Raw genomic sequence first — 27,546 nt, 5'->3', positions numbered from 1 at the left:
GTCTCTTTCAATTTCCTTCAATAATCTTTTGTAGTTTTTAGTATATAGGTCCTTCATATCTTTTGTTAAGTTTATTCTTAAGTATTTTGTTGTTGTTTTGCAATTATAAAAGAAATTGGTTTTTTTTTAATTAATTCTCTAAAGTGTCATTGTTGGTGTATAGGAAAGCAGAGAATTTTTGTATATTGATTTTGTATCCTGCAACTCTACTGTATCAGTTTATTGTTTTTAATAGTTTTTTGGTGGAATATTTTAGGTTTTCTACACACAGATCATGTCATCTGCAAAAAGTAATATCTTCACTTCTAATTTTCTGGTATGGATGTCTTTTATTTCTTTCTGTTGCCTAATTTTGCTGGCTAAAGCTGCCAGAACTATGTTGAATAAAAGTGGAGAGACTAGAAAGACTTTTCTTTTTCCTGATTTTAGAGAAAAAACTTTCATTTTTTTCACCATTTAGTATGATATTACCTGATGGTTTGTCATATATGGCTTTTATTATGTTGCAGTATTTTCCTTCTAGTCCAATTTTATTGAGCCTTTTAAACATAAAGGTATATTGTATCTTAGCAAATGCCTTTTCTGCATCTATTGATTGGATCATATATAATATTTGTTCTTCATTTTGTTAATGTGGTGTATTACATTAATCGATTTATATATGTTGAACTATCCTTGTGCTCCTGAAATGAATCCCACTTGATCATGATGTATTTCTTTTTAATGTATTGAAGTACTTCAACTTGCTAGTGTTTTGTTTAGGAATTTTACGTCTGTATTCATTAGAGATATTGGTCTGTAGTTTACTTTTTTGTGTTGTCCTTGCCAGGTTTTGGTATAAGCGTTATGTTGGCTTCATAAAATTTGTTGGGGAATATTGCTTCTTCATGAAATTTTTGGAAGACTTTAAGAAGGTATTAAACCTTTTTTTTTTTTAATTTAAAAGGGTTGAAACTTTATAAAATATGTTTTCTGATCACAATGGAATTAAACTAGAAATCATTAGCAGAAAGATATCGGGAAAAACCAAAAAGTTTGGAAATTAACAACATGCTTATAAATAACTCATTTGACAAAAAAGAAATCAAAAGGAAATTATTTTGAAAGTATTAAATCTTTAAATGTATTTTAGAATTCACTAGTATTGGCAACTTGTCCTGAACTTTTGTTTTGGGTAGGTTTTTCTTTTTCTTTTCTTTTTTTTTTTTTTTTTTTGTTTACTTTGATTTATTTTTTGTTTGTTTGGGGGTTTTTTTTGTTTGTTTTTTTAGTGAGAGAGAGAGGGAGGGACAGACAGGCTGGAAGGGAGAGAGATGAAAAGCACCCATTCTTCATTGCAGCATCTTAATTGTTCATTGATTGCTTTCTTATATATGCCTTGACCAGGGGGCTCCAACAGAGTGAGTGACCCCTTGCTCAAGCCAACAAACTTTGACTAAGCCAGCAACCTTTGGGTTCAAGCCAGTAACCATGGAATCATGTCTATAATCTCACGGTCAAGCAGCAGCCCCACACTAAAGCTGGTAAGCATGCACTTAAGCAAGATGAGCCCACACTCAAGCCAGCAGCCTTGGGGTTTCAAAACTGGGTCTTCAGCCTCCCAGTCTGATGCTCTATCCATTGCACCACTGCTTAGTCAGGCTTGGTAGGTTTGTGATAGTTGTTTCTATTTCCTCCCTGTTTATATTTCTATTTAGGTTTTCCACTCCTTCATAACTCAGTCTAGGAAGATTGTATAGTTCTTTTTTTTTTATATAAATGAAACCTAAGATTTTTATTTATTTATTTATTTATTTATTTATTTATTTATTACAGAGACAGAGAGTGAGTCAGAGAGAGGGAGAGACAGGGACAGACAGACGGAAATGGAGAGAGATGAGAAGCATCAATTGTTAGTTTTTCATTGCGCGTTGCAACACCTTAGTTGTTCATTGATTGCTTTCTCATATGTGTCTTGACCGCAGGCCTTCAGCAGACTGAGTAACCCCTTGCTGGAGCCAGCGACCTTGGGTTTAAGCTGGTGGGCTTTTGCTCAAACCAGATGAGCCCGCACGCAAGCTGGCGACTTCGAGGTCTCAAACCTGGGTCCTCTGCATCCCAGTCTGACACTCTATCCACTGCGCCACTGCCTGATTAGGCAGAAGATTGTATAGTTCTAAGAATTTATCCCATTTCCTCTAGGTTGTTGAATTTGGTGGCATATAATTTTTCATAACATTGTACTATGATCTTTTGTATATCTGTGATGTCTGTGTTAATTTCTCCTCTTTCATTTCAAATATGGTTTAATGAGTCATTTCTCTTTTTTTTTAGTAATTCTAGCCAGTGGCTTGTCAATTTTATTAATCTTTTCAAAGAACCAGCTCTTTGTTATATTAATTTTTTCTATAGTGTTTTTTTTTGTTGTTGTTCTCTATTTCATTTACTTCTGCTCTAATTATTTCTATTTCTCATCTTCCACTGACTTTGGGATGCCTTTGTTCTTTTTCCAGTTCCTTAAGGTGTGATGTTAGGTTCTTTACTTGGGTCTCTCTTGTTTTTCAATAAGCCTGTAATGATATAAACTTTCCTTTTATTACTGCTTTTGCTGCATCCCAAAAATTTTGAAATGTCGTGTTGTCATTTTCATTTGTCTGCCTATATCTTTTGATCTTTGCTTTATTTTTTTATTGATCTTTATTTCTTCTTTCCCCAGTTATTTTTATTACTATCTTGTTTAATTTCCACATTTTGTGGGTTTCTTTACTTCCTTTTTACAGTTGAATTCTAATTTAAAAGCCCTATGATTAGAATATATGCTTGGTATACTTTTAATACTGCTGAATTTGTTGATGTTAGTTTTGTGGCCTATCCTTGAACATATTCTATGCACAATGGAGAAAAATCTGACATTTGGGGATAAAATGTTCTGTAAATATCTAGTATGTGCATTTGGTCCAGACTGTCATTTAAGGCCAATATTTCTTAATTGATTTTCTTTTTGGACGATTTATCTAAATGCATCAATTGTGTGTTGAAATCTCCAAGTATGATTGTGTTTTTGTCTGCTTCTATTTTTAGATTAGTGAGTAGATGTCATATATTTTGGTGCACCCTGGTTCAGTGCATATATATTAAAAGGGTTATGTCCCCTTTTTCATTATAAAATGTCCATTTTTGTCTCTGGTTACCTTTGTTGTTGTGAAGTTAGCAATATTAGTTATGAATATGTCTGTACCTGCTTTACTTTGGATATTATTTGCTTGAAGAATTATTTTCCAACCTTTCACTTTGAGCTACTTTTGTCTTTGCAGCTTAGATGTGTCTCTTGAAGGCAGCATGTGGTTCGGTTTCGCTTTTTGATCCAATCTGCTACTCTGTGGCTTCTTATTGTTGAGTTCAGTCCATTTACATTTAGGGCAACTATTGACTCTTAAGGGTTTTCTATAGCTATTTTATTTTTTGTTTTCTGGTAGCTCTGTGTCTTGTTTGGTTCTTCTCTTTTTGTTTCTGTCAGTTGTTTTTGTTTGGTAGTATTCCATACTTCTTTCCACTGTTTCTTCTTTTTTTTAAGCTTTCTGTTTTAGTCGTCACTCTTTCATGGGTGGTTACCATTAGGTTAAGAGACAAATGTTCATATATACAAAAGTTCTTTGTTTTATGAGTGCTTCTGTACTCCATCCTCCTTTGCTACTGCAACTCTTTGTCTTCTCCCCTTTTATGTTTTGTTGTCATAGGTTATCCTTCTTTTTATTGTGATCTTCTTGGAGCTTTTACTTATAGTTTTGAGTTGTTTAGTTCTTTGTATCTGGTCAAAACCCCCTTTGAGTAATTCATGCAGTGGGCATTTTCTGATTATAAATTTCCTCATCTTCTGTATGTCTGTAAAGTTTTTATTTCTCCTTCATATTTGAAGGATTACTTTGATAGTTATAGTATTCTTGGATGGTAATTTTTCTCTTTCAGTACTTTGAATATTTGGGTCCACTCTCTTCTGACTTATAGTTTCTGCTTAGAAGTCTGATGTTAACCTAATGGGCTTTCTCTTCTATATGTTACATTTTTCTTTTTCCTAGCTTCCTTGAGGAGTCTTCCTTTGTCATTGATTTTTGAGAATTTTGTTATGATGTGCCTTGAAGTAGGTCTGTTTGAGTTGTGGTCACTCAGCATTCTGTTTGCTTCTTGGATTCAAGGCTCTAACTCTTTCCATAGGTTTGTGAAATTCTCATCAATTATTTGTTTAAATAGTCATTCCATTCTCTTCTCCCTTTATTGTTCTTCTGATATACCCATTATTCTTATATTGCCCTTTCTGATGGACTCAGACAACTCTTATAAAGCTCTCTCAGTTTTTTTTTTTAATTTGTGAGTCTCTCTCCTCTATTCTCCGTACCATCTCTAGTTGTCTCTCTTTAATGTCACTGATTATTCCTCCTATCTGGCTTGTTCTATTAGCTAGACTTGTTATTTCAGTCTCAATTTATATATCGAGTTTTTCATCTTTGTTTTTAAAGTTTCAATCTCCTTGGTGAGGTATTCATTTTGTTCATTAACTTGTTTTTTGAGTTCATTAAGTTGCCTGTTGTTGTCTTCTAACATCTCATTGAATATTTTCTAAAGTTCAATTTTGAAGTCTGTATCATTTAACTCCAAGATTTCCATGTGGTTGAGATTTTTTTCTGGAGATATTTTATTTTTTCCTGAACTATATCTCTGTCTTGTGTAGCCATGGTATTCAACTTCTTTTTCCTTTATGGCATTTTAAGGTGATATTGTTAGGAACCTTAACAAAAAGATAACTAAAGAAATAAAAAATTAAGATTAAAAATACAATACAAATTTTAAATTTTAAAAATCATTACAATAAGAAACACCACAGAAAAAATGATCAAATGAAAAAAAAATTAAAATAAAATACCCAGAAAAAATAAGAATAAAACATATAAAAATTTTAAAAATAAAATTCATAAGAGAAAAAGAGAAGAAAAATAGTAAGAAGAAAAAAAGGGGAAAAAGAAATAATAAATTTTGGTTTTGAGAAGCTTCTTCCAGTAGATGTCACTGTATTATATCCTTTTGCTCTGTGAAGTTCCTGAGCTGTTCTCTGCTGAGATGTTGTTGTCACAATGATGTTGGTGGAGCAGCAGTTACATTGGTGAGTGGGACCTATCTTGAGGGCTTTACAGCTTTAACCTTACAACTTTGGCTTTATGGCTTCAGTTTTTGGCTTTATGGATCTAGCAATGGCAGTCTCAGCCTTCTGGCCACTCCTTCCTATGTCTCAGTAGACCTGGGGACCAGACATGGAGAACCTCTGTTCTTCAGGGGAGAGTAGCTCCAGAGAGTTAGCTGTGGGTTTTGTCTCTGCGACTCTTGGTACCACAAGGTGAGAGAGGCAAGTTCTGGGAGGCTAAAGCTCCACATTTTAGTTTTCCCTGTCTCTACTGAGTTCAGGCTGAAGGCTTACTATGGGGACACTGGTCATGACACCACACTCTGGCTGCTCTGGTTTATCTCCTCTCTGTCTTACTGCTCTTTCTGGCAGAAGAAGACCCAGTCACTCTAAATTTTTCTCTCCATACCCCTCAGACAAAATCCAGAGAACATAAACTTCTCTATTCCAGATAATCCAGCAGAGGGGAAAAAAAAACAGTTCACTCTAGGTTTGTCTCCTCTCCTCTCCAAAGCCCACCATGAATGCGTTTTATCTTCTGCTCCCTTTTTTTACCTCATCTTACTCATTGGTCCACTTGGTGCATGTATCTTTCAAGCATACCTGCAAGCCCAACTGGGGTTGCTTCACTCTGTTATAGTTGTTCAATTTGTTGAAATTCCAAGGGGAGAGATTAGGAGTATCTCCCATGTTGCTATTACTCTGACATCATGTGATTTAAATATTGAAATTATTCAAAGATACATTTTGATTAAACTAGACACAGGACTGAAATCCTTCAGGATGTCAATGACATGAAGCAAAACACTAGATACCCTTGTGAGGGAACGCATTTCAGAAGTGGATCTTTCTTTTCAATTTTGAAATGAAATTTTTTTTCTAGATTTGTCTGGAAGAGTTCTGAGTACAGGAGTTTCTGTTGTCTGGAGTTTGGTGTGTCTCATTCTCCTGGTACATAATACTTCTCATTCACTAACCTGGAAGCTCTATGAAGCCAGTAATTTTAGGGTTTTTATGGAGGCTTCATTATAGAGACATAGCTGATTAAATCACTGGCCCTTGGAGACTTTATTGTAATCTTGTTGTATGCTGTAGTCTTCATTCCTGACTGGTTCCTCTTTGCAGCTTCTATTTTTTCTAATTTTTATCAAAGCTAGTGCTTTAGGTTATTGACTTGTTCCTTGAGCAACCATATAATCATCATTTTGAACTTTGTATCTAATAAATTGTTTATATCCATTTCATTTAAGTCCTTTTTTTCTTTGGAGACTTCTTCTGTTCTGTTAGTTTGGGTCTGTTTCTTTTCCTTTATGTTTGACTGATTCTTTCTGTTTGCATATATATATATATATATATACACATACATATATATATATATACACACACACACACACACACACACACACACACACACACACACATTAGATAGATTTGCTATGTTTCCCAGTCTGGTGATGCAGTCTCCTTGATTGCCTGCACTGGGTGCTCCAGGAATGTCCTTTGTGTGGGTAATGTGGGATCTCCTACTGTAATTGAATCTTTATAGCTATTGCATTTTGTGTGGGATAATCCCTCAGGCTGGCTACCCATTAAACTGTACCTTGATCAGAACATGCAAGCTACTGTGTATGTACTGACCACAGGAAGTAGAATTCGTCTCAGTTCATTTGGTGCCTGATGAGAACTCCCTATGATTATGTTGCTTGAGAATCTAGCTGGATCCTGCTTTAAAAATATCTTAATCTGGAAACTGGGAGTGTTGATTCTGGTGCAGGCTTATGAAAAATGCTTCATACTGGCTTTCACTCACTTTTTCACAGCTACCAGTGATCCACTGTTTGTGGAAGCCTGTTCTCTGCTTAAGTGCATGTGGGAAGGACCGAACTGCACATCAAGAACAACTTTTACCAGTACCTGATCCTGGTGCAGGTTTACATAAGTCCAAAAACAAGCAGAAATCTTCCTTCAGCTGCCTCTACCTGCTGGCTACCTGTTTGGCACTTTCACTGAAAAAGCTTGTGGTAGAGTCAGGATAATTGGGCTATTGGATTTCTTCTGAGGAGGAGGTGCCATTTAGGCTTCAAGGAAGGTAATGTGTATGGTCAACACTCCAGAGTCACCAGTATCAGTCTGTTTCAGATTTTTCCCTGACCTCTGCAGGGTAGAGCAACTGGTAGTTAAGCAGGTTGGGTCATGGAGCCCATATTGTGGGTCTGCTGCCTGCCAAGGGTGTGATTCTATTGAATTTACCATGGTGATACACACTAGTCAGATTCATTGGGATGAAAAGAGAATGATGCCTCCCTCAAAGCCAAAAAAACTGAGTTTGTCCTGACTTCTACTCCCTGGCCAATGCAGCTGACCCCTCAGCAGGGCTTAATCTCTGCAAGGTGAAGCATCTTCCTTTCCCTAAGACTGTTGCCACATAGAGGAGATTGTTTTCTCCAAGAATGATAGTGACTGCAATATGAGAGAATGACTCGGCACAGGGATTTTGATAGCTGCCCCTTTGTGTCTTTCTCCAGAGCCACAAACCACAACTCTCCTTACGAACTCTAGTCTAATCAGCTCTCCCTCCACAGAGCCCAGTGTAAGTGTCTGCAAATGAGATTCTTTCATTGGTTCTTTAAGAAGGTACCTGAGTCTCTACAGCTTCCCATCTCTTTCTGGTAGACAGAAACCTCACTGCTTTTTACAGCCAGGTGTTATGTGGGCACCTCTTTCTGACTCTGGTGCTCTGGGCTGGGGAACCTGTCTTGAGGTTTAGGCCCTCCCTTTTTCAGAGGGATCCCTCCTACAGCTGAGATATCCCTCTTGAACATCAACCACAGCTCATGGGAGCAGATCCAGAACTTTCTAGGTCTCCATCTTTTCTACCAATCTCAGTCTTCTTCTCTGAATCATTTGTTATAGGACTCTTCTTCATTTAGTCTTAAGTTGATTTTTCAGGATAATTTTTCTTAAGTTTAGCTGTAACTCCAGTTTGTCCCTGGGGGAAGGTAAGTGTAAAAATCACCTACTCTGCCACCATCTTGGATCTTTCATGGTATGTATTATAAAACTAAAAAAAAACAAACTGTCTTTTCTCAGGCAATAATGTTCAAGGATAATCATGGCAGCATTATTTGTAACATAAACAAAAAAAGTGGATAAATATTCAACAACAAGAGGATGGTAAGTTTTTCATATGTATATGCTTAAATAGCATAAAACAATAAAACTAAATGAACAAGAACTACATGCACTAATGTGGATGAATCTTGAAAACAGTAGAGTGAAAGAAGCAAATTTTAGAATGACGCATACAGTATACTATTTATGTGAACATAGAAGAACAATACTATATTTTGTTATGGAAAACTATGTATGCAATAAAATATAAAAATATATGCAATGAAGTAAAACCCAATTATTTCAACACAGTGATTGGTTGCTTTTGAAAATAGAGTAATGAGAATGGGATTAGGAAGTGGAATAAAGCCAATTTAAATATATCTATAGTGTTTCAGTTTTTGATATTGCCTACTTTCTCTGGTATTTTTATATAAATAAAAATAATTTATGGGGATTCCAGATGGTGACAGAGTAGGTGGATGTTCCAAATGCCACCTCCTAGGACCAAACTGGATTGCAAATAAATTTAATAACAATCAACCTAAGGCACCAACTTAGGACTAAACAGAGAGGAGTCTATAACCAAAGATCATAGAAGCCATATCAAGACTGATAGGGTAGAGACATGGAAGGGCTGCCTTGCTCCCAGGAGTAAGTGGTAGCAGAGGGTACAGATAAACTCTCACTGTGGGGAGGTTCACCCTGATAGGAAAGGATTCTAAGCCCCAGACCTGGCATCACAGCCTAGAGGCCCAGAGCCTAGAAGAAACAACCAAATAGCATTTGGTAGTGAAAAGAGCCAAGGTTTCTGTTAGTGAGAAAGAGACTGGAGCTCTAAGAGACACAGGCCCCATCTTGAAAGGCCAGCATGGAAAATAACATTTACAGCCACTTATCTGGAGTTCCCACAGGGGAGAGCTGAGAAGATTAGAACTGTGTGAGGAGAGTGTGAAGTTGGTGGCCCATGGGGAGACACTGTGGAGCATGGCCACTGGAAACTGCATGCTGAGTCATTCTCCAATATTGCAGTCCCCTCTGTACAGCATCAGCCTGGGAGAAAAAAACTTCTTCACTCTCAGAAATTCTTCTTTCCCCACCCTGTAGAGACTGGGCCTTTTCAAGAAATCAGCGAGGAAGCAGGAGATATGTCATTGACTCAGTTTTCTGGCATTGAGGTCAGAGCTTTTCTTGCACACTCCCCAAAGTATGACTGGTGTTTCTGCCTCATGGGAGACTCAGTAGAAACTGTCCAGACTCTGGGAAAACCACATATTTGGGTCTCAGAGGCCACACCCTATTGAAGTCTAAAAAAAGTCTGAATAGACTAACACCTGGGACCAACATGTGGAGCTACACCCACCACTCTTCCTAATCCCTATCTTTATAATGCACTAAGCTGACACAATAAAAAATTGATGCTTCTCATCTCCCTCTTTTCCTGTCTGTCTGTTGCTATCTGTCTCTCTCTCTGCCTGTCACAAAAAAAAGTCAGCATAGCTATGTGACTTGGTATTTCCATGTGCACCTGGGCCCAGCAGAAGCAGCCACAAACTCTGGATTTCTTGTAGCTCCAAGAAGGTTGCTAAGAGCCAGTCACAGTTAGTGTCCCCCCTTGGTCTGTGTCAGGTTCTCCCTAGAGAGGCCCAGAGCTGACATACGCAGTGGTCAGCTGCAGAGAGCATTGACTTAGGACCTAATGACAATTGCTGGCAGTGTGTCCTAAGGGAAAACCATCACACTGAGCCCAGCTGAGGCAAGTTATGCTTTCTGTGATCAGCACCAGCACAGCAGCTTGTGCACATTGAACAGGGTGCACCTTCACAGTCAGCTCCCCTGGGTGATGGATATCTTACATTGTTTGGCTATGTTTCACAGGGAGAGGGAGAAAGGTTTGGAGATGGACATTTAAAGTTTGGGTCCCTATGAGCTTATTGCTGGTTACGTCAAGGACTTATCCACTTTCTGGGGGAGGGGGCACAGTCATCCCCAAGGGAGAACTTTCTCAGTCTTCCTCCCTGAAAGCAGAGGCTCACCAACTAGAAGAATTTCTGCATATGAGATTGTCAACCTACCCAATCTAAAGCTGTTGCTCACTTCACTGGGGAGAAATACAATTGGAGTATCTAGCTGTGTCTGAGGAATTAGACTCTGGAGTAGGTGCCACTTCCCAATACTAAGACCCTGACCAAGAGATTCCTGAAGTAGGGGGTCCTTCTAAAGTTGTATTTCCAACCTCACTTGCCCTAAACCATCAAGCTTGCAACCTGTAGAGGTGTTGGTTGGGTGAGGCCAGTCGGAACCCACATCACAGTCTTTCTACAGAATACTTTGTAAGAAGACCACACAGCTGCAAGAGGATATGGAGAAGCTAAAAAGTGGCAGCAAATCTTATGGAATTTGAGGCTTTTACAGAGCTACAGTCATCTCTAAGCAGAAGAAAGCTGATCCTTATACATAGGCTGACCCCTCCCACTTTATACAGGCACAGACAACAAACAACAAGCAGAGCAGTAGCTCCAGATAGGTAGCCCACAGCAGGTTACAATGGCTGAGACCAACCCAAAGGGACCCACAACCAACACAACCAGTAGTGGGTGGCAGACAGCACCAATGCTAGATTCAGCTAGCTACACAAGTAGCATGCCCAAAGGCAGAGATCAGCAGGAACCCAAAACTATGAAGAATAAATATACCCAACAGGATGGACACTGCACAATGTATAATATACATGATCAACATTGACACTTACAGCCAGCCTGAAGAGATAACGTACCCATTAAAAGATCAACTGCATTCATACTCACATACAACAGGAGGGTAAATTCTACCCTCAAGAAGCATTCTTAGAGCAAGGAACTCATGTGGCCTGGAGATCAGTACGATTGAGCCCATTTTCCTCATAAAGACACCACAAAAAATTTCAAAGTCAGACAGAACTATCTAATACACAGACAAAATGGGAAAACAAAGGAATATGAAACAAATGAATCAAAAAGAGAAATCCCCAGGAAAAATAATCTAAATAAAATGGAAGTAACTAAACTACCAGATGAAGAGTTTTAAATAATGATTTTTAGTATGCTCAAAAATATTAGAGCAATAATGGATGGTCACAATGAAAACTTAAACAAAGATATAGCAAGCTATAAAAAGGACATGAAATACATAAAAGCAAATCAGTAAAAAATGACAAATAAAATATCAGTAATGTAGACTGCACTAAAGGGAATCAACAGCAGATTAAATGAAGCACAAGATTGAACCAGTAATTTACAGGACAAGATAAATATAAGCACAGAAGCACAGTAGCAAAAAGAAAAGAGGCTCAGAATGACTGAGAAAACTGTAAAAGACCTCTGTGACAACATTAAGAAAAAAAAGATTCGCATCATAGGGGTTTCTGAAGGAGAGAAAGAACAAAGAATAAAGAACCTGTTTGAAAAAAATCACTGAAAATTTTCTTAAAATGATGAAGGAAAAAGTCACACAGAATCTTTTATTAAAGATGAACTCAAGAAAACCTACAGTAAGGCACGTCATAATTAAAATGCCAAAGTTAGCAGACAAAGAAAAAATACTAAAAACTGCAAAAGAAAAGCAGTTAATTACTGACAGAAGTGGCCCCATGAGGATGACATCTGACTTCTCAACAGAAACAGTTCAGGCCAGAAGGGATTGCAAAACATATTTAAAGTGATGAAAAACAAGAATCTACAACAAAGACTATTGTATCCAGCAAGGCTATCACTTAAAATCGAAAGAGAAATTAAAAGCTTCTCAGACAAAAAAGATTCAAGGAATTCATTAAAACCAAACCAGTAGTGCAAGAAACATTAAGAAGCCTGCTTTAAACAAAGCAAAGGAGAAAAAAATCAAGAAAAAAAGGTTGTAGACTTAAAGAATAAAATAACAATAAATACATACATATCCATAATAATAGTAAATGTAAATCTATTAAATACTCAAATCAAAAGGCATAGGGTAGTTGCATGGATAAGAAAACAGGACACATGCATATGCTGTCTACAAGCGACTGACTTCAGAGAAAGATACACAGAGACTGAAAGTGAAAGGATGAGAAAAATATTTTATGCAAATGGAAATGAATAAAATGCTGGGGTAGCAATATTTATATCTGACAAAATAGACTTTAAAACAAAGGTTATATATAATAAGGGATGAAGAAGGTCACTAAATAATGATAAAGGGAGCAATCCAACAGAAGGATATAACCATTGTAAATATTTATGTGCCTAATATAGGAGCACTTAAATGTATAAAGCAGTTTTTGATGGACATAAAAGGTGATGTCAAAAGCAATAATATAATAGTAAGGGATCTTAATACCACATTAATATCAATAAATAGATCCTTCAGAAAGAAAATTAACAAAGTAAAACTGGCCTTAAATGATACACTAGATAAAATGGATTTAGTTGTTAGCTTCAGAGCTTTTTACCCCAAAACAACAAAATATACATTATTTTCAAGTGCTCATGACCATATGTTAGGACACAAAACAAGTCTCAGTAAATTTAAGATTGAACTCATATGAATATTCTTCTCTGACCACAATGGCATGAAACTAGAAATCAAGTACTATAGAAAAACTAAAAAGCATTTAACACTTGGAGCCTAAATAGCATGGTATTAAATAATGAATGAATTAACAATGAGATCAGGAAAGAAATCATAAATTTTCTTGAAACAAATGAAAATTAACATAAAACATCCAAAAATCTACAGAATATAGCAAAAGCAGTCTCGAGAAGAAACTTCTTAGCATTACAGGCATACCTTAAGAAGCAAGAAAAAGCTAAAATAAGAAACCTAACTGTGCACCTAAAAGAACTATTAAAAAACAGCAAATAAAGCCCAGAGGAAGTAGAAGAAAAAAATAGTAAAGATCAGAACAAAAATAAATGACACAGAGGCTGAAAAAACAATACAAAACACCAGTGAAACCAGAGCTGGTTCATTGAGAAAGTAAACAAGATTTTCAAACATTTAACCAGACTTATAAAAAAAAACAAGAGAGTAAATAAAACTAAAAATGAAAGTAAAGAAGTAACTACTGAAAACACAGAAATAATGGTTGTACTACTTTACATTCCCACCAATGGTGTATGAGGGTTCCTTTTACTCCACAGCCTCTCCAACATTTGCTATTACCTGTCTTGTTAATAATAGCTAATCTAACATGTGTGAGGTGGTATCTCATTGCAGTTTTGATTTGCATTTCTCTAATAACTAAAGAAGATGAGCATCTTTTCATATATCTGTTGGCCATTTGTATTTCTTCCTGGGAGAAGTGTCTGTTCATGTCCTCTTCCCATTTTTTTATTGGATTGTTTGTTTGTTTGTTGTTGAGTTTTATGAGTTCTTGGTATATTTTGGATATTAGGCACTTATCTGAGCTGTTGTTTGAAAATATCATTTCCCATTTAGTTGGCTGTCTGTTTATTTTGTTATCAGTTTCTCTTGTTGAGCAAAAACTTCTTAGTCTGATGTAGTCCCATTCATTAATTTTTGCCTTCACTTCTCTTGCTTTTGGAGTCAAATTTATAAAATGCTCTTTAAAACCCAGGTCCATGAGTTTAGTACTTATGTCTTCTTCTATGTACTTAATTGTTTCAGGTCTTATGTTTAGATCTTTGATCCATTTTGAGTTAATTTTTGTACAGGGGGAGAGACTGTAGTCCAGTTTCATTCTTTTGCATGTGGCTTTCCAGTTTTCCCAGCACCATTTATTGAAGAGGCTTTCTTTTCTCCATTGTGTGTTGTTGGCCCCTTTATCAAAAATTATTTGGTTCCTCAAAAAACAGAAAATAGAACTACCTCATGACCCAGCAATTCCTCTACTGGGTTTATACCCAAAAACTCAGAAACATTGATACGTAAAGACACATGCAGCCCCATGTTCATTGCAGCATTGTTCACAGTGGCCAGGACATGGAAACAACCAAACAGCCCATCAATAGATGACTGGATAAAGAAGATGTGGCACATATACACTATGGAATACTACTCAGCCATAAGAAATGATGACATCACATCATTTACAGCAAAATGGTGGGATCTTGATAACATTATACGAAGTGAAATAAGTAAATCAGAAAAAAGCAGGAACTGCATTATTCCATACGTAGGTGGGACATAAAAGTGAGACTAAGAGACATTGATAAGAGTGCGGTGGTTATGGGGGGAGGGGCAAGAGGGAAAGGGAAAGGGGGAGGGGGAGGGGCAAAAGAAAACTAGATAGAAAGTGACAGAGGACAATCTGACTTTGGGTGATGGGTATGCAACATAAGTGAGCAACAAGATAACCTGGAGTTGTTATCTTTGAATATATGTATCCTGATTTATTGATATTGCCCCATTAAAAAAATAAAATTATTTTAAAAAAAAGAAAACACAGAAATACAAAGGATAGTAATACTATGAAGATCTATGTGCCAAATAATTGAATAACTTGTCGAAAGGGATAAATTTTAAAAACTTAATCTTCCAAAACTCAATCTAGAAGAATCAGAAAACCTAAACACACCAATTACAACAAATTAAATTGAAAGAGTTATCAAGAAACTCCTATTCCTGACCGGGCGGTGGTGCAGTGAATAGAGCATTGGACTGGGATGCGAAGGACCCAGGTTAGAGACCCCGAGGTCACCAGCTTCAGAGCAGGCTCATCTAGTCTGAGCAAAGCTCACCAGCTTGGACCCAAGGTCACTGCCTTGAGCAAGGGATTACTTGGTCTGCTGTACCCCACGGTCAAGGCACATATGAGAAAGCAATCAATGAACAACTAAAGTGTCACAATGACAAACTAATGATTGATACTTCTCATCTCTCTTCCTTCCTGTCTGTTTCTATCTATCTCTCTCTCTGACTCTCTCTATCTCTGTAAAAAACACACACACACACACAAAAAAAGAAACATTCCCTTAAGATCAGGAACAAGACAGAGGTGTCCTATTTTACCACCCTTATTCAACATAGCTCTGGAAGTCTAAGCCATAGCAATCAGACAAGAAAAATAAATAAAAAGCATCCAAATTAAAAAAAAAAATTAAACACATTATTTGCTGATGACATGATACTGTATATATAAAAAGCCCCAAAATCCCAGTTAGAAAACTACTAGATCTTATAAATCAATTAATCAAGGTAGCAGGATATATAAATCAATATTCATAAATCAGTGGCATTTTTATACACCAACAACAAACTGTCAGAAAAAAATTAAAGAAACAATGCCCTTTACTATTGTAACAAAAAATAAAGTACCTAGGATTAAATTTAACCAAAGAAGTAAAAGACTTGTACTCAGAAAATTATAAAACATTGAAAAAATTAACCAAGGAAGATGCAAAAAGTTGAAGAATATACCAGGTACATGGATTGGAAGCATAAAGATCATTAAAATGTCTATGCTATAGAAAGCAATCTATAGATTCAATGCAATTCCTATTAAAATTCCAATGGCATCCATCACAGATCCAAAACAAATATTCCAAAAATGTATATGGAAGCAAAAAAATTTTTTTTGAATAGCCAGAGCAATTTTGAAAATGAAGAACAAAGTGGGAGATATCACACTTCTGGATATCAAATTATTCTACAAGGCTGCTGTAATCAAAACAGCTTGGTATTGGAATAAAAGCAAGCACACGGATCAATCAAACAGAGCAGAGATTCCAGAAATAAACCCATACCTTTATAGGCAATTAATATTTGACAAAGGAGGCAAGAGTATACAATTGAGTAAAGACTCTTTAATAAATGGTGTTGGTAAAATTGGACAAGTACTTGCTAAAAAAATGAAACTAGACCACCAACTCACACCACTCACAAAAATAAATTCAAAATGGATAAAGGACTTAAATGTAAATCATAAAACCTTAAAAATCTTGGAAGAAAACATGCAGTAAAATCTCCCATATTTCTCGTAGCAATGTTTTTGCTGATACATTACCACGGGCAAGTGAAATAAAGGACAAAATAAACAAATGGGGCTATATTTATTTAAAAAGCTTTTTGCACAGCAAAAGCCACCACTAACAAAATAAAAAGACAACTCACGAAATTGGAGAACATATTCGCTGGTTCATCTGATAAGGGGTTAATAACCAAAATTTATAGAGAACTTCTAAAACTCAACACCAGGAAGGTAAACAACCCAATTAAAAAATGAGCAAAGGGCTTGTACAGACAACTCTCCAAAGAGAACATACAGCTGGCCAATAAACTTATGTAAAATGTTCAACATTCTTAATCATCACAGAAATTAAAATTAAAATGACAATAACATGTCACCTCACACCTGTCAGATTGGCTGTCATTAACACATCCGCAAACAAGTGCTGGTGAGGGTGTAGAGAAAAAGGTACCTTCCTGCACTGCTCATTTGTACAGCCACCATGCAGACTCATATAGCCATTGTGGAAAACAAAATGGCATTTCCTTATAAACTTAAAAATGATACTGTCTTTTGACCCAGCTATCCTACTTTTAGAAATATATCCTAATAATCCCAAAACACTGGAAAAAAGAAGATATGCATCCCTATATTTTTAATTTTATTATTAATTTTAATGAGGTGACATGGATAAATCAAGGTGCATATGTTCAGAGGAAACATCTCCAGGTCATTTTGACATTTGATTATGTGACATACCCCTCACCCAAAGTCAAATTGTATTCTATCACCTACTATCTGGTTTTCTTTCTGTCCCTCCCCTCTCCCTCTCTCATCCCCCCACCTCGTAACCACCACCCTCTTGTCCATGTGTCTGAGTCTCATTTTTATGTCCCACCTATGTATGGAATAATATAGTTCTTAGATTTTTCTGATTTACGTACTTCACTCAGAATAATGTTACCAAGGTTCATCCATGTTGTTGTAAATGATCTGATGTTGTCATTTCTTATGGCTGAGTAGTACTCCATAGTATATATGTACCAAAGCTTTTTAATCCAATCATCCACTGATGGACACTTGGGCTGTTTCCAGATCTTTGCTATTGTGAACAATGCCGTCATAAACATGGAGATGCATTTCTCCTTTTGAAACAGTGCTATGTTGTTCTTGGGGTATATTCCTTTTGACCTGCATCAAAAGGGAGTTCCATTTTTCATTTTTGAGGAATTTCCATACTGTTTTCCATAGTGGCTGCACCAGTCTGCATTCCCAACAGCAGTGTAGGAGGGTTCCCTTTTCTCCATATCCTCGCCAACACTTATTCTGTGTTGTTTTGTTGATGAGCGCCATTCTGAGTGGTGTGAGGTGATATCTCATTGTGGTTTTAATTTGCATTTCTCTAACGATTAGTGATGTTGAACATTTTTTCATATGCCTATTGGCCATCTGAATGTCCTCTTTGTAGAAGTGTCTATTCATTTATTTTGCCCATTTTTGATTGGATTGTTTGTCTTCCTGGTGTTGAGTTTTACAAGTTCTTTATAAATTTTGGTTATTAACCCTTTTTAGACATATTGTTCAATATGTTCTCCCATTGTGTAGTTTGTCTTTTTATTGTTTTTATTGTCTTTAGCTTTACAAAAACATTTTAGTTTGATGTTGTCCCATTTGTTTATCCTGTCTTTTATTTCACTTGCCCATGGAGATAAATTGACAAATATATTGCTGCGAGAGATGTCCCAGAGCTTACTGCCTATGTTTTCTTCTAAGATGCTTATGGTTTCAAGGCTTACATTTAAATCTTTTATCCATTTTGAGTTTACTTTTGTGAATGGTGTATATTGGTGGTCTAGTTTCATTTTTTTGCAGGTAGCTGTCCAATTTTCCTAACACCATTTATTATGAAGACTGTCTTTATTCCATTGTATGCCCTTACCTCTTTTGTCAAATATCAGTGTCCATAAAGGTGTGGGTTTATTTCTGGGTTCTCTGTTCTGTTCCATTAATCTATATGCCTGTTCTTATGCCAGTACCAGGCTGTTTTGAGTACAATGGCCTTGTAGTATAACTTGATATCAGGAAGTGTGATACCTCCCACTTTATTCTTCCTTTTCAAGATTGCTGAGGCTATTCATGTTCTTTTTGGACTTTATATAAAATTTTGGAATATTTTTTATATCTTTGAAGTATGTCATTGGTATTTTAATTAGTATTGCATTGAATTTATAAATTGCTTTGGGTAATACAGACATTTTAATGATGTTTATTCTTTCTAACCATGAGCATGGTATATGCTTCCACTTGTTTGTATCTTTCTTGACTTCTTTTATCAATGTTTTATAATTTTCTGAGTACAAGTCTTTAGTCTCCTTGATTAAATTTACTCCTTAGTCTCCTTGATTAAATTTACTCCTAGGTACTTTATTTTTTTGGTTGCAATAGTGAAGGGGATTGTTTCCTTAATTTCTCTTTCTGACTCTTCATTGTGGGTGCATTAAAATGCCTCTGATTTCTGAGTATTAATTTTGTATCCTGCCACCTGCTGAATGCATTTATCGGGTTCAGGAGTTTTTTGTTTATTTGTTTGTTTTTGTTTTTTGTTGTTTTTTGTGGGGTTTTTTGTTTGTTTTTTTACAGGGACAGAGAGAGAGAGAGTCAACGAGAAAGATAGATAGGGATAGACAGTCAGGAACAGAGAGAGATGAGAAGCATCAATCATCAATTTTTCGTTGCGACACCTTAGTTGTTCATTGATTGCTTTCTTATATGTACCTTGACTATGGGCCTTCAGCAGACCAAGTAACCCCTTGCTCGAGCCAGCAATCTTGGGTCCAAGCTGGTGAGCATTTTGCTCTAGCCAGATGAGCGTGCACTCAAGCTGGTGACCTCGGGTTCTCTAACCTGGTCCCTCTGCATCCCAGTCCAACTCTCTATCCACTGCACCACTGCCTGGTCAGGCAGGTCCAGTAGTTTTTTTACTGAAACTTTAGGGTTTTCTATATACAATATTATATCATCTGCAAATAATTATAGTTTCTTCTTTTCCAATTCGGATGCCTTTTATTTTTTCTTCTTGTCTGATTGCTGTGGCTAGGACTTGCAGGACACATTGAATAAGAGTGGTGAAAGGGGCACCCCTGCCTTGTTCCTGATCTTAAGGGAATTGCTTTTAATTTTCACCCATTGAGTATGATGTTGGCTGTGTGTTTGTCATAGATGGCCTTTATTTTGTTGAGGTATGTTCCCTGTATTCCCACGTTGCTGAGAGTTTTGATCATGAATGAGTGCTGGATTTTATCAAATGCTTTTTCTGCATCTATTGAAATTATTATGTGGTGTTTCTCCTTCCTTTTGTTTATGTGAGGAATCACATTGATTGATTTGAAAATATTGTATCAGCCTTGACTCCCCAGAATAAATTCCACTTGATCATGGTATATGATTTTTTTCATATATTGCTGGATCCAGTTTGCTAATATTTGTTGAGGATTTTAGCATCTAAATTCATCAGGGATATTGGCCTATAATTTTCTTTCTTTGTGTTGTCTTTGCTTGGTTTTGGAATCAGAATTATGCTTGCCTCATAAAAGGAGCCTGGAAGTCTTCCTTCCTCTTGAATTTTTTAAAATAGTTTGAGAAGGATAGGAGTTAGTTCTTCTTTGAATATTTGGTAGAATTCACTTGTGAAGCCATCAGGTCCAGGACTTTTTTTTTTGTTGGGAGTTTTTTGATAACTGTTTCTATCTCATTTCTTGTAATCAGTCTGTTTAGGTTTTCTGATTCTTCCAGATTAATTTTTGGAAGATTATATGTTTCAAGGAATTTGTTCATTTCACCTAGGTGTTTTATTTTTTGTCATACAGTTCTTCATAGTATTTTCTTACAATATTTTGTATTTCTGTTGTATCAGTTGTTATTTCTCCACTCTCCTTTCTAATTTTATTTATTTGAGTCCTCTCCTTTTCTTGGTGAGTCTCATTAAAGAGTCATTGATCTTTTTTACCCTTTCAAAGAACCAACTCTTGGTTTCATTGATCCTCTGTATTGTTTCTTTAGACTTTATATCATTTATTTCCACTCTGATCTTTATTAGTTCCTTCTTTCTACTACCTCTGGGCTTCACTTGCTGTTCTTTTTCTAGTTCTTTTAGATGCAGGGTCAAGTTGTTTATTTGATATTTTTCTAGCTTCTTAAATTGTGCCTTTAGTGTTCTGAACTTCCCTCTCAGGACTACTTTTGCTGTGTCTCATAAATTTTGAATTGATGCATGCTCATTATCATTTGTTTTTAGAAATTTTTTTATTTCTTCTTTTATCTCATTGCTAACCCATTCATTATTTAATAACATGCTATTTAGTTTCCACGTGTTTGAGTATTTTTCAGTTTTTCTGTTGTGGTTGATTTCTAGTTTCATGCCATTGTGATCAGAGAAAAAGCTTGATATGATTTCAATCTTCTTAAATTTGTTGAGACTGCTTTTGTGCCCTAACATGTGATTTATTCTAGAGAATGTACCATGAGCACTTGAAAAGAATGTACATTCTGCTGCTTTAGGGTGAAAGGTTCTGAAGATATCTACTAAATCCAGTTGATCTAGTGTGTCCTTTAAGTCTGCTGTTTCTTTGTTAATTTTCTTTCTTGAGGATCTTTGTAGTGATGTTAGTGGGTATTGAAATCCCCTACTTTTATATTTTTGCTGTTGATCCTGCCCTTTATATCCATCAAAGTCTGTTTATATATTTAGGTGCTCTTATATTAGGTGTGTAGATATTTATAATGATTATATCTTCCTGTTGGATTGCTCCCTTTATCATTATGTAGTGACCTTCTTTATCTCTTACTATAGTCTTTGTTTTAAAGTCCATTTTTTTCTGATATAAGTATTGCTACCTTGGCTTTGTTTTCATTTCTATTTGCCTGAAATATTTTTCCATCCTTTTACCTTCAGTCTATGTGCATCTTTTGTTTTAAGGTGTGTCTCTTGTAGACAGCATATGTATTGGTCCTGTTTTCTCATCCAAGCAGCTACCCTATGTCTTTTGATTTGATCATTTAATCCATTTAAGATTATTATTGATATGTCATTGTTTATTGCCATTTTATTCTTTAAAGCTGTATTTCTCTTTTGCTATATTCTTTTTCCCCTTTGATCTGTTTATAGCAGTCCCCTGAGCATTTCTTGCAGCATTGGTTTGGTTCTAGTAAATTCCTTGAGGTTTTTTTTTTTTTTATCTTGGAAGCTTTTTATTTCTCCTTCAATTTTAAATAATAGCCTTGCTGGATAAAGTAGTCTTGGTTGTAGGCTCTTGTTCTGCATTACTTTGAATATTTCTTGCCATTCCCTTCTGGCCTCAAGTGTTTCTGTTGAGAAGTCAGATGTTATCCTTATGGGGGCTCCTTTGTAGGTGATAACCTTTTTTTCTCTAGCAGCTTTTAATATTTTCTCTTTATCACTTAGCTCTAATATTTTAATTATGATGTGTCTTGGTGTAGGTTTCTTTGGTTTTCTCTTTAATGGAGTTCTCTCTTCTTCTTGAACTTGTGAGATGTTTTCCTGCATCAATTTAGGAAAGTTTTCAGCTATGACATGGTTGAACAAAGTCTCTATCCCAGGGATTCCCAAACTTTTTACACGGGGGTCCAGTTCACTGTCACTCAGACCATTGGAGGGCCAGACTATAAAAAACTATAAACAAATCTCTATGCACACTGCACATATCTTATTTTAAAGTAAAAAAACAAAATGGGAACAAATACAATATTTAAAATAAAGAACAAATAAATTTATTTATTTTTTTTAAATAAATTTTTATTAATGGTAATGGGATGACATTAATAAATCAGGGTACATATATTCAAAGAAAACATGTCTAGGTTATTTTGTCATTAAATTATGTTGCATACCCCTCGCCCAAAGTCAGATTGTCCTTCGCCACCCTCTATCTAGTTCTCTGTGCCCCTCCCCCTCCCCCTAACTCTCCCCCTGTCCTCCCTCCCCCCACCCCTGGTAACCACCACACTCTTGTCCATGTCTCTTAGTCTCATTTTTATGTTCCACCAATGTATGAAATCATGTAGTTCTTGTTTTTTTCTGATTTACTTATTTCACTCCTTATAATGTTATCAAGATCCCACCATTTTGCTGTAAATGATCTGATGTCATCATTTCTTATGGCTGAGTAGTATTCCATAGTGTATATGTGCCACATCTTCTTTATCCAGTCTTCTATTGAAGGGCTTTTTGGTTGTTTCCATGTCTTGGCCACTGTGAACAGTGCTGCAATGAACATGGGGCTACATGTGTCTTCACGTATCAATGTTTCTGAGGTTTTGGGGTATATACCCAGTAGAGGGATTGCTGGGTCATAAGGTAGTTCTATTTGCAGTTTTTTGAGGAACCACCATACTTTCCTCCATAATGGTTGTACTACTTTACATTCCCACCAACAGTGAATGAGGGTTCCTTTTTCTCCACAGCCTCTCCAACATTTGCTATTACCCGTCTTGTTGATAATAGCTAATCTAACAGGGGTGAGGTGGTATCTCATTGTAGTTTTGATTTGCATTTCCCTAATAACTAATGAAGCTGAGCATCTTTTCATATATCTGTTGGCCATTTGTATCTCTTAACAAATAAATTTAAATCAACAAACTGACAAGTATTTTAATGGGAACTATGGGCCTGCTTTTGGCTAATGAGATGGTCAATATCCGGTTCCATATTTGTCACTGCTAGCTGTATCAAGTGATATGACGCACTTCCGGAGTCATGATGCGTGCATTCCGCATCCCTGGAAGTAGCACTGTACGTGAGTGATACCACGCTTTGCAGCACCACCACATACAGTACTCCACATGCAGCATTCGCATCCTGTGCTCCTCTCACTTACCACCAATGAAAGAGGTGCCCTTTCTGGAAGTGCTGTGTGGGCCGAATAAATGGCCTCAGGGGGCTGCATGCAGTCCGTGGGCCATAGTTTGTGGACCCCTGCTGTATTCTTTGTTCTTTCTCTTCTTCAGAAAGCCCTATGATGCAGATATTATGTCTCTTTATGTTTTCACAGAGCTCTCTTAGAGTTTCTCAGACCTTTTGAGTCTCTTTTGTTTTTTTATGCTCTGCTTCGGTAACTTCATTTATCTTGTCCTCTAACTCACTGATTTGATTCTCAGCTTCATCCATCCTGCTTTTAATCCCTTCCATTGTGGTCTTTATTTTGGATAATGTATTTGTCATTTCTGACTGATTTTTTTTTATTATTTCAATGTCCTTTTTTATATTTGTTATGTCTTTATTCAGGTGTCCATAATGACCATCTATTGTTGTTCTAAGATCTTTGAGCATCCTAACAATCATTATTTTAAACTCTGCATCAGGTAATTTGGTTATATCTGACTCATTTAGGTCCTTTTCTGGGGATTTATCTTGATTCATTTGTGTTGCATTTCTCTGCCTTCCTATTTTGTCTGTATATAAGAAGGGTGTGGCCACTGGAATCCAATGGGTGTGGCCTCTGTGATTCCTAGGTGTGGTCTGTCTGTAGGGCTGCCACCCCCTCTGTTACTGCTGCCTAGGGCATTTGGGTATTGGCATTGCCGGTGCCAGACCACTGGGGCTGTTGCTGTGGTTTCTGCCTCACCCCCACAGGAGGAACTGTGAACTCGTGCCCAGGTCTACAAGCCTCAGTGGCCTGGGTTTTTGCCCCGTCCTTGTAGGTGGGGTTATGTGTCATGCCCTGGCCACAAGCCTGGGCACTGCAGGCAGGGGTGAGTACCTTTGATCAGCTGCGGGTCTCCTGTTTCTGAGTTTTCATTGGCCCTTGTGGGAGGAGCCTGCTAGTGGGTCAGCTGCAAGCCTTGACTTCGTGGGCTAGGTGAGGCTGCATACCTGCACTCAGTCGTAGGACTCTGCCTATTCTGGGCTTTTGCCCACTCCTGTGGGAGGAGCCTGCTCGTGTGTTGGGCCACAAGCCCAGTTCCACAGGCTGGGCGAGGCTGCCCTCCTGCGTGCTCTTGCTCAGCAGCAGGTCTCTGCCCTTTCCAAGGCTACCATCGTTCCCCTGCATGTGGGGTTGCAGGCAATCTCACAGCTGGGCATGACCACTTTTGCTCTTCCCCTTCCACTCCCGCTGGGCAAGACTGAGTTCACACCCAGGCCTGTCTTGGCCGCCAGCTTCTGCCTTTGCCGATGGAACCAAGCTTTCACGTGCTGCTGCCACCTGCCCTTGGGCAAGCCCTCAGCCGTGTGTGGGGGGGTGCTGCAGCTCAGACCCTAACACTCAATAACATAGTCCCAAAAGCTCCCTACTTCTAAGCAACTCTGTTCTGAGTGCCACATTAGAGCTTGTTTGGCCGGTGTCCTGCTTCCCTTTGCTGGTACTGCTTTTTCCAGAGGAAATATTTGCTTCAGATTTGGGGGTGACTCAACCCAGGGGTTAGGGTGGCTGTCCTTAAAAGTGTTTCTTCCTATGCCTTCTAGATTACACTCTATTCCCACTGCTCCAGTCCTCTCCTCTCTCCTCATCCCCCAGAGCCCCAGGTAGGTGGTTGTGAGAGAGGTTTTTCACATGGTCCCTTTGAGAAGAATCCTGGGTCTGAGAAATCTGTTTCTTTCTCACAAACAGTATCCTGACTTGTTTCACAGCTAAATACTATCCAAATGCCTCTTCTAGGCTCTGGGGCTGCAGGCTGGGACTTTGTTCCTGGGGCTTAGGACCCTCCCCTCTCCATTAAACTCACTTCCTGCCATGCGAGTCTCTCCAGGCTGCCGTTCGCTCCTAGAAGCTGGGCAACCCTCCACATTTCTGCTTTTCCTATCAGTCTCAATGTGGCTTCTTCAGTGTTCCTTGTTTAAAGAGTCCTCTTAGTTTAGTCCAAAGTTAGTTTTTCCAGATGATGGTTCTTAAAATTAAGTTGTAATCCACTTTGGTTCTGGGAGGTGGAAGTTGGTACATCCGCCTACTCCATCGCCATCTTGCTGCCTCCTTACCCCTATATTTTTGTAGCATTGTGTACAGTAGCCAAGATCTGGAAACAGCACAAGTGTCTGACAGTGCATGAGTGGATATAAATTCCATTGTACATATACACAATGGAATACTATGTGGCTGTGAAAATGAAGGAAATCTTACCTTTTGAGATGGCATGGACGGTCCTGGAAATTATTATGTTAAGTGAAATAAGGCAGGCAGAGAAAGACAAACATCATATGATCTTACTTATATGTGGAATCTAATAAATACAGTTAACTGAGGAACAGAATAGAAACCAATGTGGAGTCATAGGGAGCAGAGGGACAGCTTTCAGAGGGAGAGATGATGAGAGGATGGAATCAGAGAAGGTGAAGTGATTAATAAAATTGTATATACATATGACAGAGATAAAGATAACAGGACTGCAAATCTTTGAGGGTAGGAGAGTAGGGAGTCATGGGAGAGGGGCAAATAAGGTGTAATGGGGAGCATGTTGTGGGGTGAGGATGTTTTATTGAGTAAGACACTTGAATTCATATTAACAGAATAAATTTAAAATTTTAATTAAAAATTTAAAAGATAATTTATTCTATTTTTAACACTTATAAGCATACAATGGGATATTATTCAGTCACTAAAGGAATAATATTCTGACACAGGCTACAACATGTATGAATCTTGAGGATGTCAGGGCCAAGGGAGGCTGTTCCAAAATACTCCCTAATGGCAAATTATTTTGAACTAAAATCAGCTGAGAAGCAGCAAAAGCAGGAAGATTTTTGACTCTCTTCTGTCCCCCTAAAAAAGGAAATAAATTTCCATGATAGTTGCCCTCCCTGCTTCTGAGAGACTGAGAGACAATCTTATCATAAGAATTATAATATTCAGAGTTAAAAGAGCAAGTATAAACAAACCTCATAGCGCCCTTACTAATTCACACCCCAAGCTCACATTTTGTTTAGATTCCTCATGAACGAATACTCAAACCAGCTTAGATTTCTTTCTAATAAGCACTAACTTTCTTTGTCATTAATTTCTCACAAATGTTTTTCTCGGTCTAAAAGTTATAAAGAGGTATCTAGTCTCTGGGCCTCATTTATAATCTGATCATCACTGTGATTCTTATTTGCACACATATTAAATGGTTTTTCTGTTAATCTAATCCTGTATCAATTTTATTATAATTACTCCAGCCATAAGAACTAAAGGAGTGTAGAATAGGAAAATTCTCTCCCATTCCTGAAAACGGACATTATGCTAAATGAAATAAGCAAGACACAAAAGGTCAAATACTGTATGATCTCACTTACAAGATGTCCCTAGATTAGTCAGCCTCAGAGACAGAAGGTAAAACGGTAGTTATCAGCAGCTGGGGTAAATGGAAATGAGTAGTTGGTGTTTAATAAATACAGAGTTTCTCTTTGGGAAGATGATAAAGTTCTGTAAACGAAGTGATGGTTTCGCAACAGCGTGCAAGAAAATTTTGTGTTATGAAGGTAAATTTTGTGTTATGTATATTTTGTCACAATAAAAAATATAATAGTAGTAAACATAAGCCAATTCTTGCCTTTTAGGCAAGCACTTGAGAGTGGCATAGAAGTATAGTATATCTGTGCTAGCAGTCTTGGGACAGCAGTCAGTGGAGAAGAGGTAATTAGATGGCTGTTGCTAGTGCTTTAGTATTTTTATTAAAGTTATAGTAATAGGGCCCTGGCCGGTTGGCTCAGCGGTAGAGCATCAGCCTGGCATGCAGGAGTCCTGGGTTCAATTCCCAGCCAGGGAACACAGGAGAAGCGCCCATCTGCTTCTCCACCCCTCTCCTTCCTCTCTGTCTCTCTCTTCCCCTCCCGCAGCCGAAGCTCCATTGGAGCAAAGATGGCCTGGGCACTGGGGATGGCTCTGTGGCCTCTGCCTCAGGTGCTAGAATGGCTCTGGATGCAACAGAGCAACGCCCCAGAGGGGCAGAGCATCGCCCCCTGGTGGGCATGCCACATGGATCTCGGTCGGGCGCATGCGGGAGTCTGTCTGACTGCCTCCCCGTTTCCAGCTTCGGAAAAATGAAAGAAAAAAAAGTTATAGTAATAGGAAAAAATAAAGATATAGGTTTGTAATTAAAGACTAGAACAATTTTATTTTACTGCTTATTAGAATACTTGCTATTCTTAGGACCAGCGCAGTCAGCTTGTTTTTGAACAATGTCTATTCTTCCACTTCTGGACATGACCTCAGCAGCAGAGGTGCAACTACATTTCATTTCCTGGTGAGTTTTGCTTGTGGTGACATGACACCAGAAGATGGCAGCAAACAACCATCTAGTAGGAAAGTCCTTCTACCAGATACTCAGACAAGCAGGTATAAGTTAGCTTGTCTAAATTTTTTATGAGAAACAT

The sequence above is a fragment of the Saccopteryx leptura genome, chromosome X (genome assembly GCF_036850995.1).
Source record: "Saccopteryx leptura isolate mSacLep1 chromosome X, mSacLep1_pri_phased_curated, whole genome shotgun sequence".
Classification (NCBI taxonomy): domain Eukaryota; kingdom Metazoa; phylum Chordata; class Mammalia; order Chiroptera; family Emballonuridae; genus Saccopteryx; species Saccopteryx leptura.
The sequence above is the reverse complement of the archived record's forward strand: the minus strand, read 5'-3'. Positions refer to the sequence as shown.